Source organism: Phoca vitulina, unplaced genomic scaffold (assembly GCF_004348235.1).
Source record: "Phoca vitulina isolate PV1807 unplaced genomic scaffold, GSC_HSeal_1.0 scaffold86, whole genome shotgun sequence".
In the NCBI taxonomy this organism is placed as follows: Eukaryota; Metazoa; Chordata; class Mammalia; order Carnivora; family Phocidae; genus Phoca; species Phoca vitulina.
Genome location: NW_022589789.1, coordinates 3,931,806 through 3,952,547, shown reverse-complemented (window position 1 = coordinate 3,952,547; position 20,742 = coordinate 3,931,806). Strand labels below are relative to the sequence as shown.

The 20,742-nt window shown below is 41.7% G+C and overlaps 1 long non-coding RNA gene across 1 annotated transcript; it reads left to right on the top strand.

Annotated features, from left to right (window-relative positions):
- Positions 1-3,110: 3,110 nt before the first annotated feature.
- LOC116626389 lies at positions 3,111-18,944 on the top strand. The gene is made up of 3 exons (XR_004298276.1): positions 3,111-3,164; positions 14,345-14,446; positions 18,877-18,944. It is a non-coding gene; the product is annotated as an uncharacterized LOC116626389 (long non-coding RNA).
- Positions 18,945-20,742: the final 1,798 nt, after the last annotated feature.

The window sequence follows — 20,742 nt, the reverse complement described above, 5'->3', positions numbered from 1 at the left end:
TCATTATGGCTTCAGAAAGTCAGAAAGCAGGTGGGAATCGCACCATTCAGATTTGGGAACGAGGGGGAGTGGGAGCCACCTGCTGGACCTCATGTCTAAACCACATTCTGGATACCAGCTTTTCCAGATCTCTGTGTTTAGGTGTTTGTGTAGCAAATAGTAGAGGGAACACTGTTTCCCATTTGCCTGCTGGGAAAAACCCACGGCAAGGGAACTGATTGGCTGGATCAGATGAGACATTTGGGGAGGGGTCTTTGATCAGAATAACATAATGTCAAACGGGTAAAACTTCAAACGTACCTTAACAAGAATGGCTCCAGCTGCAGAAACAACAGCTACAGAAAGGGGACACTCAGACAATGTAGGAGGTGGGTACATGGAGTACTTTTGAGGGGAAGAAGAGCAATTGAAACTCTAACAACATTTTTATTTTTTTATTTTTTATTTTAAAGATTTTATTTATTCATTTGAGACACAGAGATACAGAGAGAGAGAGAGAGCATGAGCAGTGGGAGAGGCAGAGGGAGAGGAAGAAGCAGACTCCCCGCTGAGTCAGGAGCCCGATGTGGGGCTCGATCCCAGGACCCTGGGTTCATGACCTGAGCCAAAGGCAGACACTTAACCATCTGAGCCACCCAGGCGCCCCTCTAACAACATTTTTAAAGTGTATAAACTTTGACCCAGAGATTCCTCTTATGTAATTTACCTTTGCAGGAATACTTGGTCATGGGCATGCAAAAATTCAAAGATGTTCAGGGCAGCATTTCCTTCAATAGGTAAACCACTGAGGGAAACCCTAAGATTTCATCAAAAGGAAACAGATTAAATACATTGTGGTGTATCCAGTCAATGGCTGCAGCCAGTAAAAAGAATGGGGTTGCAGGGCGCCTGTGTAGCTCAGTCGGTTAAGCATCTGCCTTCCGCTCAGGTCATGATCCCAGGGTCCTGGGATGGAGCCCCGCATCAGGCTCACCCCCGCCCCACCCTGCTTGCCCAAGGGTCTGCTTCTCCCTCTCCCTCTGCTCCTCCCCCCTGCTCATGCTCTCTCTCTCAAATAAATAAATAAATAAGTTTTTTTAAAAAAAAATGGTGTTGATCTATACATATTAGTCTATAAAGTTATATAAAATTCATTGTAGAACATTATCTTACAATCACATGGACCTGTGCATGCATGCGTGTGGGCGTGTGGGTGTGTCTATCCTTAGAAAGAGGTTTGGCAGCATATTATCTCTCTGGTCTTTGGGGAGAGTGGAACTATAAAATGGTATTCACATTTTTCTTTTTGCATTTCTGTATTGTTTGAATTTTCCACAGTGAGAATGTTAACTCCTATTAAAAAAAAAAAGATAGTCTATTTAGTGGAAAAATATTGTTTTGGAGGAAAAGATTGTTTTTTTTCTCCCTATTTCATGCAAAGAAATGCTCACTGGGTAATTATTTGGTCTCCTATGTCACCTTGCTCATTTAGTCTTAGCAGTGGTTTAGAAGTATTTTTCTAGTTGATTTGCACAGAATACTCTTTTTGTGTGTGTGCCAGTTTTATGGAATCCAAGAATAAGCCCATGGGCTCATTCTGGTTATTTAGTAATGTTTAAACTTCCCATGTGACAGACTTATTATAACCTGATAATCAATATAACCATATATATACATATATGCTAAACTATATATTATTACTTGATAATATAACCATATGTAAGTTTTAAAAATGAGAATGTATTGCTTCCAAGGGGTTCAAAAAGCTTTATGGGCATAATCACAGAAGATTTTAAGAGAGTACTAAACACTAAGTAGAGACAGAGGCTACAACCATTTTATGAGTGGAAAGTGAGGTAGTGTGAGCTATGCACATGCTGGCCAAATGTAAGAGTCTGGAAGAGCCATAAAAGCTTTCCATCCTTTTCCAAACATTCATCCAGAAGTCCTTTGCCTCCTCTTGAAACCATTCTGGTCAAAATTCTTGGTGGTTGTAGTTTTTGGTCTGCCAGTAATTATCACCTCACAAACATCGAAGCCATTACTATCCGTATTTACCCATACTTACAATAAAGTATCCAATACTATCCATATTACTATCCATATTTATAATCCATATTTATCCATATTTACTATCCATATTTATAATCCTCACAAACAGCAAAGCCATTACTAACCATATTTAGACTTGTCAGCAAGGTTGTCTTATGTCTATATTTGCATTATTTTTAAGTATAGCAATGCTTCAAAGGCACAGAGGTTTTTGTCCTAGAGCATAAGCTGGACTGCTTCTATTTAGAATATTTCTTGTTTCCTTTAAAAAAATAAGCAGGGGCGCCTGGGTGGCTCATTCGCTGGGCGTCTGCCTTCGCCTCGGGTCATGATCCCGGGGTCCTGGGATCGAGCCCTGCATCGGGCTCCCTGCTCCGTGGGAGGCCTGCTTCTCCCTCTCCCACTCCCCCTGCTTGTGTTCCCTCTCTCGCTGTCAGATAAATAAGTAAAATCTTAAAAAAAAAAAAAAGCAAATGTAGCAATCAAGGTTGTAACAATTATTTTATTTATTTATTTATTTATTTATTATTATTATTATTATTATTTATTTGACAGAGAGAGACACAGCGAGAGAGGGAACACAAGCAGGAGGAGTGGGAGAGGGAGAAGCGGGCCTCCCGCGTAGCAGGGAGGCGGATGCGGGGCTCCATCCCAGGACCCTGGGATCATGACCTGAGCCGAAGGCAGACGCTTAACCGACTGAGCCACCCAGGTGCCCCAACAATTATTTTTTTAAATGAAGGTTGAGAAAAGTCTGTCTTTCAAGTTCTCCAGAATTTTAATAACTTTAATTGACTGTGCAGCAACTCCTGCGAGTTCCCTGAGTGCGCTGGCATTTGCAACACTTCCTTTTTCCGATCTGTCTTTTGAATCATCTGCAGACTTAACACGGTTAGTAATCGCGTCTGCTGAAGGGCACATTTCGTCTTGACCCTCCCAACAGTCACTCCCACCCAAGGCCACTGACTCAGGCTTCTCCTGGGTTCCTTTTTTCACCAGGCACTTCGTCTCTATATATGGTAATAGTGCTCACACGGATCAGCCGCTCGCCTTGCTAGGAAAGCCGGCAAGTGAAATCACGCGGAGAAAAGCTGACACTACCGTGGGCCAGGGTCGTTTGTCTTCCGGTAACGGTGAGTCAGTTACCAAGGCAGCCGCGTCTTGGCGGAGCCGCCGATGCCCAGTACCCCTGGGCAGCCGCGCGTGTCCCGGGGCAGCTCCGGCGCGCTCCCGTGCGGCCGCGCTCCCGGGCAGGGAGCGCGGACGGCGGGCGGCGGGGGCGCGGCCGAGCCGCCCGCGCGCAGGCCGGCCGCACGCCCGGAAGCCAGCCTGCTCCTGGGGCTGGGCAGCGCGCCCGATCCTAGCCGGGCGCGCGCGCTCCCAAACGCCGCCGCGGGCGGGGCGGTCCTCGGCGCTGTCCTCTGTCACTCCACTTAAAATAGAGCACAAAGGGGAAGTTCAAGGGAGGGCGAGAGCAAGCCTATGGAAGGCCCGCTGTGTGGAGGCATACCTCGAAATAAGCTGTATGTTTTTTCCCTAGTAGAGCTGGTCAGGAAAAAGCTCAGGTTATTCACAACGACCGGAGATTTTAGGAAATGTGTAGAAATAAGAAGTCTTGAATATGAGCTTGTTATTAGCTTTAAATAGCTGTCTCTTCCTTGATTTTTTGGAGGGGGAAAAACAAACCTATCTTCAAGCTGGCTATCTAAAAATATTAGACTTCACCAGGCACTTCGTCTCTATATATGTAGAGTTTTCAACCGAATTTCATACTAAATAAAATATTTATTTTACTTTCTAGATATAATTAGAAAACATGTAGGAGGATATTGAATGTTGCCAAAATATTAAAAAATGCGTAGATGTCTCACAGGCTTCTCTGCAATGGAAAGGTAGGATTCACTGTATAGTGTGTTGCACAAAATAGACACAAAGGATGTTGACCAAAACCATCTTTACAAAGGATGCTGACTAAAGCCACTTTTCCAAGCAATTCCATATTAGAGTTGGGTTTGAAGTCCACTGTCAGCTTCTTTCTATTAAGTGATTAAGGATAGTTGTATCCAGAAGCAGAAGGATAAACTGAATGTCTCCTTAAAGTAACTTTTGGTAATGTATCTCAGCCCTGGGCTGTCCGGGCACATCACTTTGGTGATGACCGTGTATGGCTTTTGGGAATAATCTCATTGCTATTCATCCTGACCATACCTTCCACCTATAAATTCCCTTCCCACCTGAACGGCCCCAACCCTGCCCTGCAAAAATGAATGAATGAATGAATGAATGAATGAATGAATAATGCATTATAATCAGTATGGTCTCATTCATAATGTCATCATTACCACTTTCATTATTTGTCCCCTCCATCATTTCCTACCTGGGTTGAACAAAATAAAGTCAATTCAACAAAAAACTTCAAAAAAACAAAATACCCCCAAAAAGCAAAGTATGCATATTCAGGTCTGAATAGACTGAAAATCCGTCTCTCTCTTTTCAGTGGAATGTAGATAGATGTTAGGTATAAAAGTTGTGTTTTCTTAGATGAGCTTAAAGGGCAAACAGAAATGTGTGAGCCATAGTTCTTCGTTTTTCCACACTGTGGCTTTCATTTTTTTTTTTTGAATGGGATGGAGAGAATGTAGTTATTGTCTGCCATCTAGTGCACTAAGTTGGAATTGTGTCTTGTCATTAAGATCCAGTAACTAAAATTCATAAAAATAGTGTACTGATTCAAACAAAGAAGGATAGATTCTACAAACAATTGTGCTTTCAAGCTTCGGAGATCCACTCTTTAGAGAAGACCAATGACAAGGACACAATACTGAACATTTATTGCAAAATTGGAGAGCGGGAGTTGATGTTAGATCAAGGTGGAAAGAATCAAGAACACCCACTTACAGAACCATGTAATGAATAGCTGTTCGTGGTGAGGAAATACTGTTGTAATTGATGAATTGACTGTATTCAGAATGCTCTGTGGAACAATGACTTGAAATGATCCCCCAATAAAGTAAAGCACGAAAAAATAGTGTCAGTATATACTGTCTTTCAAAGTCTCAAACACTTGCATGAACTCCAGCCCTTGTTTCCAGTCATCCAGTCTTTCCAGTTTTTTCCTTCAAAATGTTTCCTCTCTCTCTCTCTATTTTTTCTATTACCACTATTAAGAGTGGGTAATAGACTTTTTTCCATATTACTTTCCATCTTCTTAGCTCTGACCAGCGTACATACTAATGACCTTACAATCTTCCTTATACACTGGTCACTGTTGCTTGAAAAACCCCTGGACCTCTATTTCCCTTTCTTCGTCCATACGTCCTCACCCTGGTTTCATTGTAGCTTTAATCAGGTCTCATCCTCCCTGCACAACTCCATTTCCTTACTCTTACTTTTTTTTATTATGTTCAATTAGCCCAACATATAGTACATCATTAGTCTCTGATGTAGTGTTCAATGATTCATTAGTTGTGCATAACACCCAGTGCTCATCACCATGTGTACCCTCCTTAATACCCATCACCTGGTTACCCCATCCCCTCACCTCTCTCCTGTCTGTAACCCTCAGTTTTGTTCCCAGAGTCCATAGTCTCTCATGGTTTGTCTCCCTCTCTGATTTCTTCCCATTCAGTTTTCCCTTCCTTCCCCTGTGGTCCTCCATGCTATTCCTTAGGTTCCACATATGAGTGAAACTATATGATAATTGTCTTTCTCTGCTTGACTTATTTCACTTAGCATTTCCCTACTCTTCTTGAACGTTTTGCCAATTGCCTCATGGTCCCTTGAACGACCCAGCTCATTGCTCCCTTCAAGTCTTCATTGGTGCAGTACCTCTCATGAGGAACGCCTGTCCTTCCTTCCTTTGCCCAGCCAAAGGAATCTTTGCTGGATCCTGCTTCATCTTTCAGGATCCAGCCCAGCTGTGGCCCCTCCCTGGATACCCCCCTTGCCTGTGAAGCCTTAGGGGAATTACAGGTTATATTCAGTAACCGAGCACTTGTGCAAATATGGTCCAGTGGTTTACCATTATTTCACAGGTTTTTAGTCCCGAGTCCTCCAAAATCTATTGTGAAATACTGCAGGCCAGATATTATTTCTTAACCCTTTTTAAGCCCCCCTCAGGGTCTACACTTCTGGGAGCACTGGGAGCTTGTGGATACTTGTGGACTGGTTTTCTTTATCCTCAGCACAATTCTGCGAGGAAGAATGGAGCTGGTACTGTTATTTCCATTTTACGAACGAGGATGGCAAGGCCCAGAGCCCTTGCAAGACTTGCTCTTGTCCACGACAGTGCCAGGACTGGGGCTATGGGGGCTCCTCTTGTTGAGAACTTCTCTTGGAACACTTTGCTGCCATTGGACTGGTGATGATAGATGAAGCAATGCCCTAAGCCCTCCTTTATTTTTAGCTACGTACGTTATGTTCTTATAGGTAACTGTCATGAGCTCATGTTGTAGGAAGCAGCCAGGCAACAGATTATAATCAGGGCGTGTAGCTACGTCTCCCGCTTGGCAATTTCGGTTCTTTCTTGCTGGTTATGCCACATTTTCAGCCCACACCCATCTGTCCTGTTTGAAAACCACAAACTGGTTCCCTGGGCAGATATGACATTCTTCAGCACGGCCCTCGGACTAAACGATCTGTTGGGACCTTTAAACAACTATGGGTCTGTCTCCTGACCTTCGTCACCTGCTGAAAGGAATCCTGTTGCACCCAGGCTCACACTGCTGCTTATTAGTTACGAACCACCAGTGCCAGGCTGTCTTAGCCAGAGTTGTTAAGGGAGTCCGGGAGGATTTCCAGGTAGTTCCAACTCTGGCCACAGGATGGATTCATTTTCCATCCTGTGTGCACCTTGGGTGACTTGCCAGCACAGCAGATGGTGCTTCCATTCCCAGACTTATAGCAAGGGGTCCATCCACGGACGCATTGGCTCTCTCCGGCCTGGTTAGTTTGCGGGGAGGACTCAGTAGCAAAATGAAAATGTCCTATCCACATGCAGCTAGGCAGTTCAGAGGGATGGCATTGCCGGAATTTGTCCTATTAAATATCTGGAAAATAGATACTAACAAGACTGTTAAACTAGTTTAACAGTTACTAGTTTAAAATAACTACGTGTATTAATTGAACAAAAGGCAATAGAAAAAGGCTTAGATTGTTTAAAGAAAATCTAAGCATAGTTGTAACCAGCAACTTTTTTTTTTTTTTTTTTTTAACCAGCAACTTTTATAACTGCGTGTCTGAGGAAATGATCAGAACGAATCTAAAAGTGTCACGAAATGAACTATTATTACCTTTATTTTATGATAATACTGTTAAGACATAAAAAAGATTGGTTTCCAACTGAGCTATAAAAAATTTTCGTGATAGTACTGGCAGGAAATTTTAACCTAAAAATTAGACGAAGAAGTTTCAATTTTACACGATGAATCAGTCATAGAGATCTACTGTCAAGTGTAGAGCCTATAGTTAATACTGTATTGTGTACTTTAAAAATTTTTGCTAAGATTTTATGTTAAGTATTCTTATCACACACACGTAGATAAATAAAGCAGGCAGGGCAAAACTTTGGGAGGTGATTAATATGTTTACTACATATATTGTGGTGATGGTATCATGGGTGTATACTTATCTCCAAACTCATCAAGTTAGATACATTAAATATGCACAGCTTTTTGTATGTCAATCATACCAATAAAGTGTTATTTTTTTAAAAGAATTCGATCCAACTAAGAAACTGTCATATGAAGTGTTAGATGCAGAGTACTCATGAAGAGCCAGAATTACTACACCAATTACTACCTGAACAATGACATCCCTTCTTAAGCATACAAAATATAAGCACAAACTTCACTGCCATCAGTCCTCCCAGGAGGCCTGAGAAAAGGTGGACTAGCTATTCTGATCCCTGTTTTGCAGGCTTAGAAAGTTAAATGGCCTCCAGGCCTTACATGCCTCATACTGTGGTGGCTGTGGTGGTACCATGGGGCTATGACCTGAAGCCAGGCTTCTGGACTTCACATCCATTAACTACTCATTCACCAGTGTGTTAAGATACAAACTCCATCATGATGTAATATTGACTATTCAGTCCCTGGAATATGTTTGCAAAGAAAACTATTTTTCCAGTCTTGTGAAAATTTGAATGTTCCTCGAGCAAATTTCTAATGTGGCACTTTGGAAAAAAATCCTTACAAAATGTCTTGTACTATCAATGCGACTGTGTGAGTCACCTAGATTTTATGAATCTTCCTATCATTTCACACAAAACTTTGTTAATGAAGAGGACAGAGGACTGAAATCAGACCAATGGTTTCTGACCCTTTTTTTGGCCAGTGACACCTGCAAAGCTACTTGCTATCATCAGTAACTAGGATCAGGACCCCTATGGCCGAGAATATCTCATCAGTTAACTTTGGACACACTCCTCACAAAGCAATATAACCCAAGATGTGAGGTTGGGCACACTGGGGGCTATTTCTTATCTTTGATTCTTCTCAAATTTATCAGAAACTCTATTCCTGAAGTTCCAGATGCAAACCACATCATTTCCATTTAATGTGACAGATCTGCACTGATAGATGGTGTTGACATCCCGTGATATATTGGAACATCAGATTTCCTGCTGACAAAATCCTGGGTCGGTTTGTAGGAGCAAGTCAACTTAGTAGAAAATACCATATTGACTTTTCATGTACTAAGGCTCTAGTTTCTGACTTCTTGAGTGCCTAGGGAAGGTTATTGCCATTGGAAATGAAAGCTTGATTGATTAGGACAGAGATGTGCCTTTTAAAAGATTGAATTGCTGGCCTTAAAGGATCAAATTCAACTCTCAAGAGGGAGGCTGCCCTTATAATTCTCTTTTCTCCCTAGGCAGTTGTGATTCTTTTTTTTCCCCCATGCCTTGAAACAGTGAATTGTGGAAGATCATACTGTGTGAATAGTCTTGTGTAAATTGTCCCTCAGGTCTAGGTCTGAAGATTATAATCTATTAGTAGAAACCTGAAAAAATCCACAAAATACAGGCAAAGAAAGAAATGTTTTCTCATTTTGAATGATGTCTGCAGGAGGGTGCTCTCAGTGGGAATGGACATTCCATTATAAAGGTTAAAAAATGTAGAGTACTTAATAATGGCTTCACAGATTGTCCTGGCATGCCCCTGGACACACCATACATCTAACTATAGCTGTGACTTCAGTCCGATTTAACTCCGTTTCCTCGTATCTGATCAGCATGCCGCAAATGCTGGGCATTCTCTACCCTTCTGTTGAAGTAGACCTTAGGCTGCTGGTCTGGACCATTTCTATCTGGATGATGGTGCTGCCTGTGTTCAGGTCCCTTCTAAGGCTAGCTCTAAGTGGCTTCGAGGCAAAGTCTTATCTTTGAATGGCACACAGGAGCAAACTGGATGGTCAGAGATGTTCTAGGCAGGGAATTATGTTGATGCCCAACCTATTATAAATTGGCACTTGCATAACAAGGTCAACCAGTTTGGTTTTTGCCTTTTATAAGTTACTAATCTATATGGTTTTGGTTAGACAGAGTCTGCACACAGCACAGTTCAGGAAGTGTGGGGGGTACCTGGTGAAGGGTCACTCTTCTTGCCTTCATCCTCCACTGACCCAATTTCCCTCTCTCGTGACATCTATTTTTACCCATTTCTTTGTTCTTCCAAAGACAGTATGTGCCTACATTCATCCACACATACACGGATATGTGTATACGTGCATATGTTTTTCATACAAATGATTGTGTATTCTATACCTTGTTTTTAAACCTAACAGTATGATTTGAAGCTGCGTCAATCTTTTTTGACTGCCATATAGTATTCCATTTTGTGGCTCTGTTATAATCTATGCAATCAGTTGCTGTTAATAAACTTGTAAATCATTGCCAGGCTTTTGCTGTTACAAACAACTCTGCAGTTGACATCTTTGTACATCCATCATTCACATATATATGAATATATCTGAAGGATAAATTTCTTGAAGTGGATGTGACAGAACTTATTTTTGTCATAATTAATGATATACTTCTGGTTCTTATTGATGCTTTTATTTCTGTCTTTTACTATGTGGTCTGTGTTTTATCTTTCTTTTTGCTGATAATATGAAAGATTTAAATACTTAGTGGTTTATTTTTATAAGAATGTAGTATACTTAAGACCACTATTTCTTTGGGGCACCTGGGTGGCTCAGTCGTTAAGCGTCTGCCTTTGGCTCAGGTCGTGATCCCAGGGTCCTGGGATCGGGCCCGCGTCGGGCTCCCTGCTCGGCGGGAGGCCTGCTTCTCCCTTCCCCACTCCCCCTGCTTGTGTTCCCTCTCTCGCTGTGTCTCTCTCCGTCAAATAAATAAACCTTAAAAAAAAAAAAGACCACTATTTCTTTGATTAACATTCTTTGACTCCTTACTGTATATATAAATGGTGAAATCAGCAATTGCCATTTCTTCTCCCCAGTATTCCTTCTAGTAGCTGATTTTGACTTTTATATTTTTCTTAATGTTTCTATTTGTATATTTTAAAAAGTCATATTAAATGATGTTTATCAGCTTCGATGCCTGGGTGTGAAAGTTAAGGAACTCTCTACACCTACACTACCTTCCTTTTTATCCTCTTTTTCCTTTGAATTATGTTATTTATATAATGTTTCCATTGTAAGGAAATCTTTCTTTATCTTGGATATCCAGGACTTTACTAGGATATGTCTCAGTGTTGATGGTCTGATGTGAGTTTTTTCCCCTTGAATAAGAAGTGCCATTTAGAATTTAGATTCCAGTCTCATTAATTCTGGAGCTCATGAATGTTTCTTCTTTATTGATCATTCATCGCCCATCCCTTCCAGCTCTTGTTTATTGCCATTTCACTTTCTCATGCTTGTTGTCCACCTTCCTTATGTGCTCTCAGCAGTGTCTATTCTCCTTCGTGCTGCTTCCAAAGTTACCCTCATATTTCCTTGAGGGTTTGTTTCATCTATTTTTTCCCTTTCGCTTCCCAGGGCCATCATAACCCAACGTGAAACTTTTATTTCATCAATCAATCAATAACTTCATTTCCCTTCGTGAATTCATGGTGATATACATTCTTGATGCCAATTTCTGCCTGGTCTGTAGTACACATTTCTGGTGATGCTTTTTAATTTGTCACCATTGTCCCCTAGCCCCCACACTCTGTTTCATTCCATCTTTTCTCTTGTAGTGTCTTTATACTCCATCCCATGATGATCCCACCTGGCTCTCACCCATCCTCACCAGGATACGCATTCTGGACCAGCAATTTAGTGCCTGTGACGTAGGGACAGAGCTTTCTAAGTCATTGGGAAGTTCCTCCCAGCAGAGTCATGTATAAGAGTGAGCTCTTTCAGACTTCTTCTTCGTGTCCAACAGAGACTGGCAGCACTGTCTGCCATGCACAGTCTCTCACCTCCACCTTGCCTCATGGATGGATGGGATAACTGTGGTTCATCATTCAGTTCTGCTTCTCATGTTTCTGCAGGACAGAGGTAAGGGACAGCTACATCTGTATTCTGCCATTTAAATACTGGAAGTCAACTGGTACTATTTAATTGAGGTTTAATAATAGATAAAGGAGCAATGGTCCTGAGGCAAAATGAGCCACCTCTGCCACTTGCTGGCTATGCAACTTTGGGCAAGTCTTCCAACCTCTCTGAGCCTGTATTTTGTTATCTGTTAAACAGATGGAAATAAAGCCTGTGTAGCTTGACTCGTGGGGTTGATGTGGAGAATCGTGGCAGAAAGGATGTAAAAGTACTTCAAATTGAACTCACAGTGTAAATGTAGGTGATGCCATGATAAATAATGATTATTTTGAAAAAAGAAAAATCTACCCTTAACATCCATCTTAGTGCTGACTTAAAGCTTTGCAGGCCTCAGAACGAGGGAGGTTCAAGATAGTATTTCACTGACTCTGGGACATCCTTTTTTTTTCCAAGGGGACATTTCAAATTTTATAAAGATGTGCCCTTCCAAGGTGTCATCTTAATATTAAAGGGCCCCAAATAAATCCCTCATAATTTTTATTATCCACTTTTAGCACCCTTCTTCCCTTGTTACTACAGCTTTAAAGTGAGCTATTATTTGTAGGAACCTTTTAAGGTGCAAAAATGAATGACCTTAAAACTTATCAACTATATCTCCAAAAGTCAACTTGGGGCAACAGTCTAAAAATCTCAGAGAGAGGGGCGCCTGGGTGGCTCAGTCGTTAGGCGTCTGCCTTTGGCTCGGGTAGTGATCCCAGGGTCCTGGGATCGAGCCCCACATCGGGCTCCCTGCTCAGCGGGAAGCCTGCTTCTCCCTCTCCCACTCCCCCTGCTTGTGTTCCCTCTCTTGCTGTGTCTCTCTCTGTCAAATAAATAAAAAATTTTAAAAAAATCTTAAAAATCTCAGAAGGAATGTTGTTATGTCCTTGCTCTGCAATGGTGTTCTCAAAAAGCCCCATTAACAAGAATTTGAGTCTTATTCAGGTTTGCTGAGTATTTGGTACCAAGAGAACTGATGACGAGTTTCTTATAGTTCCAGAACTCTCATACTAGAAAACTTGACTCTCCTCTTTCAGAAGAGCAAAAAATATTGACCCAAAATATTTATTGGTAGTTTTAAAAATTATCATTCATATCATATGCTTCCTCAGTCCAGGTATTTCAAAGATCAAGTAACTATGTCCCTTACAATTTACTGGGTGTCCCATTAGATTTCTAAGGACTGGCAAAGTGATTCTCTATTTTATTCACCTGATTTAACTTTAGAAAGGGTATACATTTCAATAATTCATCTTCAATCATTCCACAAATATTGAAGAATGCCAATTCTGTCTCTAGAGCTGTTACGGGTGAGTGGAGATAGAGAGATGACACCAACGACAGAATTTAACATTTATTTTGAATTTAGGATGTGCCAGCCATTGCATGAAGCATGAATTATCACATAAAATCCTCAAGATATTCTCATGTCTTAACTTTTGTTGTTGTAATACACAACTTCAATATCTTGGTGGATTACAACAATAAATACGGATTTCAGGATCATATTACATTGGGGCTGGGGGTCAGCTGCAGCATTGCGGGCCTGTGCTGAGTTCTACATGCGTTCTCATTCTGAAAACCCGGTTAAAGATGCTTTCTGAGACAGCAAAAAGGCTGGTGGAAACTTGCGATGCTTCTGAAATCATCTTTTCAGTCATGACAAACATAGTCTTTCGTGTCTTTTTAGCCAAAGCAAGTCACATAGCCACACCCAAAGCCAGTGGAGCAAACAAGGATAATCCATTTACCTAGAAGGCTGGTAACGGCCATGAGAAGACAAATAATCATACACAAAAAATGCAATCTGCCCCAATTTGCTCTTCTGACCACAAGATGCTCTCACCTCTTCCCAAGATACTTAAAACTACCAGGCACTGGGCTCAGAAGTCCAGAATCTCGTAAATATATATTATATCTCCTTGCTGCTCTTCTTGATTAGAGACCCATGAACTAAAGTGAAAAGTTGTCTGTCTTCTTCCTCCCCCAAAACTAATATAATACAATAGTGGAGTAGGGACACCTTATTAAAAGATTGCAAGAATGGGAGGTACATACCAGTCACTGGTTAATAGCAGTTCTGATGTTCCACTGAGCAAAAGTTGCAAGCTTGTCCACCCTGATGGTAGGGAATGTTCCTTGATTTATTCCAGTTACATTTTCTGGGAGTCATTTCTAGCCTGTTGTTCTCCATGAGGTTTGACTGGACAGCTCTTCCTTCTCCATTATCCTCCTTGGCCTCTTCTGAAGTGAGTATTGGAAAAGATGCCATTTGTGACTGAGAAGCTATCTCAGATTGCTTCGCCCCTATAGAAGATTAGAGACCAAAGGGTTATTTTATGATTTGAATACTTATAGTCTCTTCTAATCTAGGTTGGGAGTGCTTTGGCAATAGATTTCTCTATAAAACTGTTTTTCTTTTTAATCAGTTTGATTCCAGTAAGTTCCATGTAAGTCAATAGCCATACCCATTACTTTTTAAGAAATACCTTCATAGGTACTTTGATCTTATCAAGCTTCAGACGGACTGCACCCTAATTTCTTTTCCCTGAGCCATTTGTCTAACTGAGATAATTTACTAGAGCCATATTAATCTAATCAGTAGACTTGACAATGGGTGTGTTGGATCTGTGAGCAATCTTCATCTTAATTTGAGACTCTTTAACCCGTTAGAAATGAGAAAGTTTCAATTTTCAACCCTAAAAGTTCTGGAATTTCTGGATATTTGCAGCTCTGCTGGACTCATCTTGGCTCTGCTCCTTGTGTCTTCTCATTCCAGAACCCAGGATGAAGAAGTAGCCACTGCATGAAACTTGATGGTCTCAGGGTGAAGGTTTGAACATCGTGGGAACATGCAATGCCTCTGAAAACCTCAGCTCAGGTGAGGCAAATGGCTCATCTATTTATGGCCCATCTTGGCAAGTCACAAGGTCCACATCCCCAATCAGTGGGATGAGGATGTCTACAGGGAAAACTGGAAAAGAGGAAAAGGAAATGGATAATTGTGAATAAATGATACAATTTCCATGCCTTATGAGGCAGATACTGATATGAATCTCTTGGTAGAGAAAGAACTTGAGGTACAGAGAGAAAATTGAGGCACAGAGAGGTTGAGAACCTTGTCCAAAGTCCTACGGCATCTTATTGGTAGAGCCAAGATTTCATCCTGGGGAGTCTGACTCCATGGTGTTGAATCATTTTCTAGATTCTTCCTCTGGGAACTCTCATTTTTGTGGAATAACCCATATCATCTTGTCTAAATTTTCAGCAGGCTTTAATAAAAATAATTTTAAAAAGAAGACTCAAATATGGCAATAATAAAGCTTTGTAAAATGCTGTTACAGATTTCTTTGAGAAATAATTCATTAAATTGATGCCAGTTGTAACTTGTGAGATCATAAAGCTCAGTGCAGGAATACTGAAAACATGAAGGTAACCTTATCACAGCATGTTCAATAATTGGATCCCTTCAGAGGAGTTCTGAGCTTCCTCTCAGAATTGCTATGCTACACTTCCACCCAGAATCAGAGAATATAAAAACTTAAGGTATCAGATAGTGAAATGAGTTCAAATTACTGAGTGTTACATTCAATTAAGGAAATCTTTTAGGACAAATCTTAAAAGATTAGCCTAAGTCTCTGGATTAAAAAACTCCTTTTAAACAACAGGTCAGAAAACAGTGATTCAAGCCATGTTACAAGCCCATCACAACAAGTGTTAGAGTTCCAAGTGAGGTGTTCTCATCCTTGACTCTTCATCCTTTTCCTACTCTCACTTCTTCAGAACTGGCTCAGATTTTCCTGGAAGAATTTCCTGTAAATTTCATTCAGGCTTATCTCCAGAGAGGCATGGAGATTAGACCTATTATAGGCTGCAGCTCCCAAACACTCCTTATATTTATATACAGATTAAATCAAATCAAAATAAAATCAAGAGTGGTCTTGAGGAAAGGGTCTCCTAAAACACAATTGATACCCTGCATGATGTGTACAGGTCGAGAGTAGCAAGGGGAGAGGTGACTTGGTTTTATGGTACTGGCTCTGCATGGCCTTATGGAGATGGTCAATCAGGGCTAGAAGAATGAGGGAACCACCACAAACCTATTGTAAGTTAGAGTCAGAGAGAATCTGAGGCTAGACATATGCACTGGCAGTCCTGCTGGAGAAAAGTGAGCCGGCGCCACTGATATTTATCCATACACTGGGATATATCATGTGCAAGCAGCTACTTTTCCCCTGAGAATTTCTTCAGCCACTGAATTAGGATAGGCTGACTACCAGAATGGACCATCTCCAACTCCTTGTAGCTTTAATGGCGTAGAAAGTTTATTTCTCACTGAAGTCAGAGTCTTGAGTATTTGATGAATGACCTCCCATGCAGCATGCTGGCACCCCCGATCCTTCCATCTGGTGACTCTGCCATCTTTGGAGTCTCAGAGTTCTTCACCAGAGTTTTCCGGAAGTGGCATCTATTGCATTTGCCCACATTACATTGGCTAGAACTCAATCACATGGCTCCATATACCTGTGTGAGAAGCTGTGAAATGTAGTCTTCCTGGAAGGTTAAGAGGGAAGTGAATGGACTTGAAGAACGCGTTACCAAGCCTTGGGGAGGGGAAACCCCTATAGGTAAAAATCAAGGGATGTCTATGCACTGAAGAAGAATGCAGCTGTTAAGTCAAGGGGGTTCTCTGCTCTTTTGCTAAAAGAAGTTTTGAGTCCTTGGCATCTGGTACAGAGCTTTTCACGGTTCAGTTGCCACCTACTTCTCTGGTTTCATCTCTTGCTACTCACTGCCCAGCCCCCCACCTTCTCTACCCCATGTGCTTAACACTCTGGCCAGATCAGACTACTGACTATTCTTTGAATGTGTCACATATCTTCACACCTTTGGGCCTTTGCAAATGTTGTTTCCTGTTTGAAATACCAACTTACCCTCCACCACAAGAACCAGCTCAGACATCTTTTTTTCTGTGAGACGTTCCCTGAACTCCCTCTGGCAGGCCGAATTAATTACCACCTTCCTCACACTCCCACAACATCCTATGTATTACTTTCTTATAATTTTGCTATGTGGCATCTTTGTTATTTGCTTACCTATATGTCTTTGCACTGTACCTATATGTCTCTGTACTGTAAACTGTGGGGGAATAACTGAATGAGATCCACACCTGGGTCCTGAAGGCTATTCAGTGTCTCACTGGAGAAACTCTTAGAGAACATTAAGTCGAGAATCAGCCAGAAATTTGGAATACAATAAAAAGACTGAGTTTTATTTAAGAAAAGTTGCAAGCTGTTTGGAAATGTGTTCTAGATGCATTATTCATCTCTGGAGAAATAGAAAAACTGTAAGTGTAGTAATGCATTTCTGAGGCCAAGAGAATCATGATGTTGTGTTCTTTGCACTGTTCACCACAATGCTGGTTTAGGTGCGTGGAAAAGAATAAAACTGAGCTCAGTGAGAGTCTCTGATGAAATGCATTCTTCCTCATGGAGGAAGCCTCAAGTTTTGGAGAAGTGCAGAAAAAAAACATTTCATTGTGTGATCCCTGCAAAGGGTGCCCTTCTGTGGGGGACTGTGCAAAGCTCTGGTCTGAGTCCTGCTGAGACTTACTCAGAATCCTTTCCCAATCAATGGGCCTGAATTTCCACTTTACCAAAGTCAACACAGACAGCTACAGTTCAAAAGAAAAATTTCCATTACCATAACGGATTGTAATACAAAGCATTAGCTGAGCCTCTTCCTCTTTATCTTGGCATTTATGACTCTAGGCTTAGTAACTTTCAGGGTAAAATGAGTTCACCTTTTATTCAGATTTTTTATTTTCTGCACTCCTCATTTCATGTGGTTGTGTTTGAACAAGCTCACAATCTCTTTCCTTCTCTCCCCTGGCTCTGATTCCTCAATGCTTCAGGCCAGCTTCTAAGACAGACTTTCCTAGCAGTCAATGCCATGGTTATTGTTCCCAGTTCTGTTAAAAATAGACCCTGTTCTGTGTCTTCAATCCTTAAAGAATAAGAGGTGAGGTCATTTTCTGCTTGGAGAGTTGGAGAGTGGATCCAGACTGTGAGTGATTGGCACTAGCACATTCAGCTGCCGAAGGAACAGGTGTTAAAGTGACTTCTCCCATCCTATTAAATATCCTTTTCATACATTGATTCACAGACATGTTTCCATTCTCATGACTGAACAGACAACCCTGTAATTTGTCCACTCCATCCATTTTTTCCCACCCCCTGGCAACAGTTTCTCTTCAAGCATCTGCCTAGATTGTCTATTGTCTCTGTAAGTTCCTGCCCAAGGTGACTGGTAGAGGGATGATCTTATGAAATTAAACAGCAAAAAGGAACAGGCATGTAATTTATGAGGACCAGCAGGCACTGGGTAATGGGGTTCCTCCTCCTGCTTTTCACCTGCTTTCTGATAAGAGCTTAAAGTTAACTAAACCTTCAAGTCTCAGAAATGACTCCTCCACAAAACTGGGGGCAAAGCAGGGGGATGTATAGAAAGAGACAGAATTCTTAAATGAATGTACCAAACACTAGAAATAAGGAAAGTATCAATTAGATTTCTTTCAAGTCTTTCAGCTGTTGTAGAATATATTACACATAGGATGTGTGGAAACCACAAAACATGTTTACACTTGAGCAGGATAGCTGTTTGCAAAACCTCCAGTACAAAAATCAGGGTTAAGAAGACAACTTCAGCTTATAAGCCCCAAGGGAGGGCAAGTGAGGACAGAATGGAAAAAAAGGTAGATTTTAGAGAGACCTGGGAACTAATGCCAGCTTTAATATTGAACATATACCTGACTTTGAACAAATTATATCATTTCCTGAGACCTCAGTTTCTTCATGTGCAAATTGAGGAAATAAAATTAGATGACCTCCAAGGTCACTTCTGGTTCTAATGTTCTGTGCATGCCATATCTGTATTTCATATCGTCTGGAAAATCAATTCCGTAGAGTTACTGCCCCAATTTACGTCACTAGAAAATGGCCACAACTGTGAAATTGATCTCTTGTTGGTTTGTCTTAATATTTTCAATTTAGAAAGAGTCTCTGTGTGTGTGTGTGTGTGTGTGTGTGTGTGTGTGTGTATGCATCTGTCTGGGGTATGTATTTGTGTTGGGTGTTATATGCAGATTTGAAATCCTTAAAGTAACCAGGTAAAGCCGTTGTAGTTAGGAGACTGAAAACCAGAGGGTAAGCCATAGGAAAACATAGTACTTTTCTCTCTCTCTCTTTTTTTTAAATTTTTTTTTTTTATTTTCTTCAAATGACCCTTTACTTTTTCTTGTTTCTCTTTCAGAATCTGAGGAGGACTCCTGCAGGCCAGGGCACTGCTGCATGAGAGGCCTCTAGCAGGTTCCATCACTGCCTCTCAGGATCGCTCTCATCCTCTCAGGGAAGGTTAGGAAGAGTCAACAGAACAACCATAGTGTACCAGACTGGGGATGAGGCTCACCGGGACCAGGGACAGCTAATGATGATACCAAAATCACGAGGGGGCCATGTTGAATTCTCAGGACTTTGTGTAGATTCAGAAGTACCTTAAGCGGGGCGCCTGGGTGGCTCAGTTGGTTAAGCATCTGCCTTCGGCTCAGGTCATGATCCCAGGGTCCTGGGATCGAGCCCCGCATCGAGCCCCGCATCGAGCCCCGCATCGAGCCCCGCATCGGGCTCCCTGCTCGGCGGGAGGCCTGCTTCTCCCTCTCCCACTCCCCCTGCTTGTGTTCCCTCTCTCGCTGTCTCTCTCTCTATCTGTCAAATAAATAAATAAAATCTTTTTTAAAAAAAAAAAGGACCTTAAGCAAGATTCTTTCATGCCTTCTCAGTCTAGGGTTGGAAGTACTTTGGTGTTGTCTGGCTAAAGGGCATAAAGCAAAATCAGTTTTTCTCTGAACATGCGCTTTCGCCAAGCTTAGTCTTCCCCAGCCTGGTTATTTGGACTTGTGCTATAAATTCCTCTGTATGCATGTTTCAAATAACAGACATTATTCTCCTTTATTCATATTTTATAAAATGGTAGACAGGAGGGGCGCCTGGGTGGCACAGTTGGTTAAGCATCTGACTCTTGGTTTTGGCTCAGGTCATGAGGTGGAGCCCCATAGCAGGCTCTATGCTCTGCCTAAGTCTGTCTAAGACATTCTCTTCCTCTCCCTCTGCCGCCCCCCCTTCTCTCTCTCAAATAAATAAATAAACCTTAAAAAAGATAAACAATAGATAAACAATTTCAAAACAGGAATTAAAAACATAAAATTCCATGGTACAGGTTCAATGTAATGCTCCGAATTATTTTATTTATACGACTGGACCAAGATAATTGGTCTACTGATCTTTAGCTGGTTTTTATGTGTGTATCCAGCAGTGTGCTATTAAAGAAGGTAAAGCAGATTCTAGCTTGCTGCTAAGCGGATGCTAGTGCTGGAAATGAGAGCTGGCTGGTGAGCTGGGAGGGGCCTCATTAGGAGTCTGCTTGCTGGAGGTACTGAGGCAACCAGCCTACGGAAAAAGGGTCCAGACTTCACCGGGGAATAAAGCCTTATTACAAGTTGGATGAGGGGCTTCTGAATCTTTCACCCTGCTTTTTTCCTGGCAGCTTTCCAATAAATTCATATCCCAGGGAAAATATGTTTCCCTAAATAAGGACTGTTTTCCTAAAAATTCTCATAAGACGCTGGGGGCACAAGGAGCGGGACTCCAGGGCCGAAGTGTGATGAGCTGATGATCAGTGGACATGACAGCCTGCAGGGAGGGTAGCCAGTGTGCTCAGCAGACATGATGTGGATGACGATGAGGACAGTAGAAATGCTTCAGGGAGGTAGCCCGGGAACGTACCGATGAGGCTGTCTTGGACAAGTATTACTGTACTCAACAAATGCTGGACACCACACAAGGGAAATAGTAATGAACCCGGAGACACATTCTGAAGGTCCTCAGAAATACTTGGGGCAAGGGGACACTGAATGCAGGGAACCAGGCAAGGCCAAGAAGCAGCAAAAATATTAGTGACAGAGGGCAAACTCTTAGTTTGCCCTCCTGGAACTTATGATCTAGTGGGGAAGACAAGACCCTCACTCCTGAAAAACTAAGAAATGATAAGAATAGGAAGTGATCAAGCACTACTGCATTTTGAGATCGTAAATCACAGCGGTCTTTGTGAAGGAAATGGGAT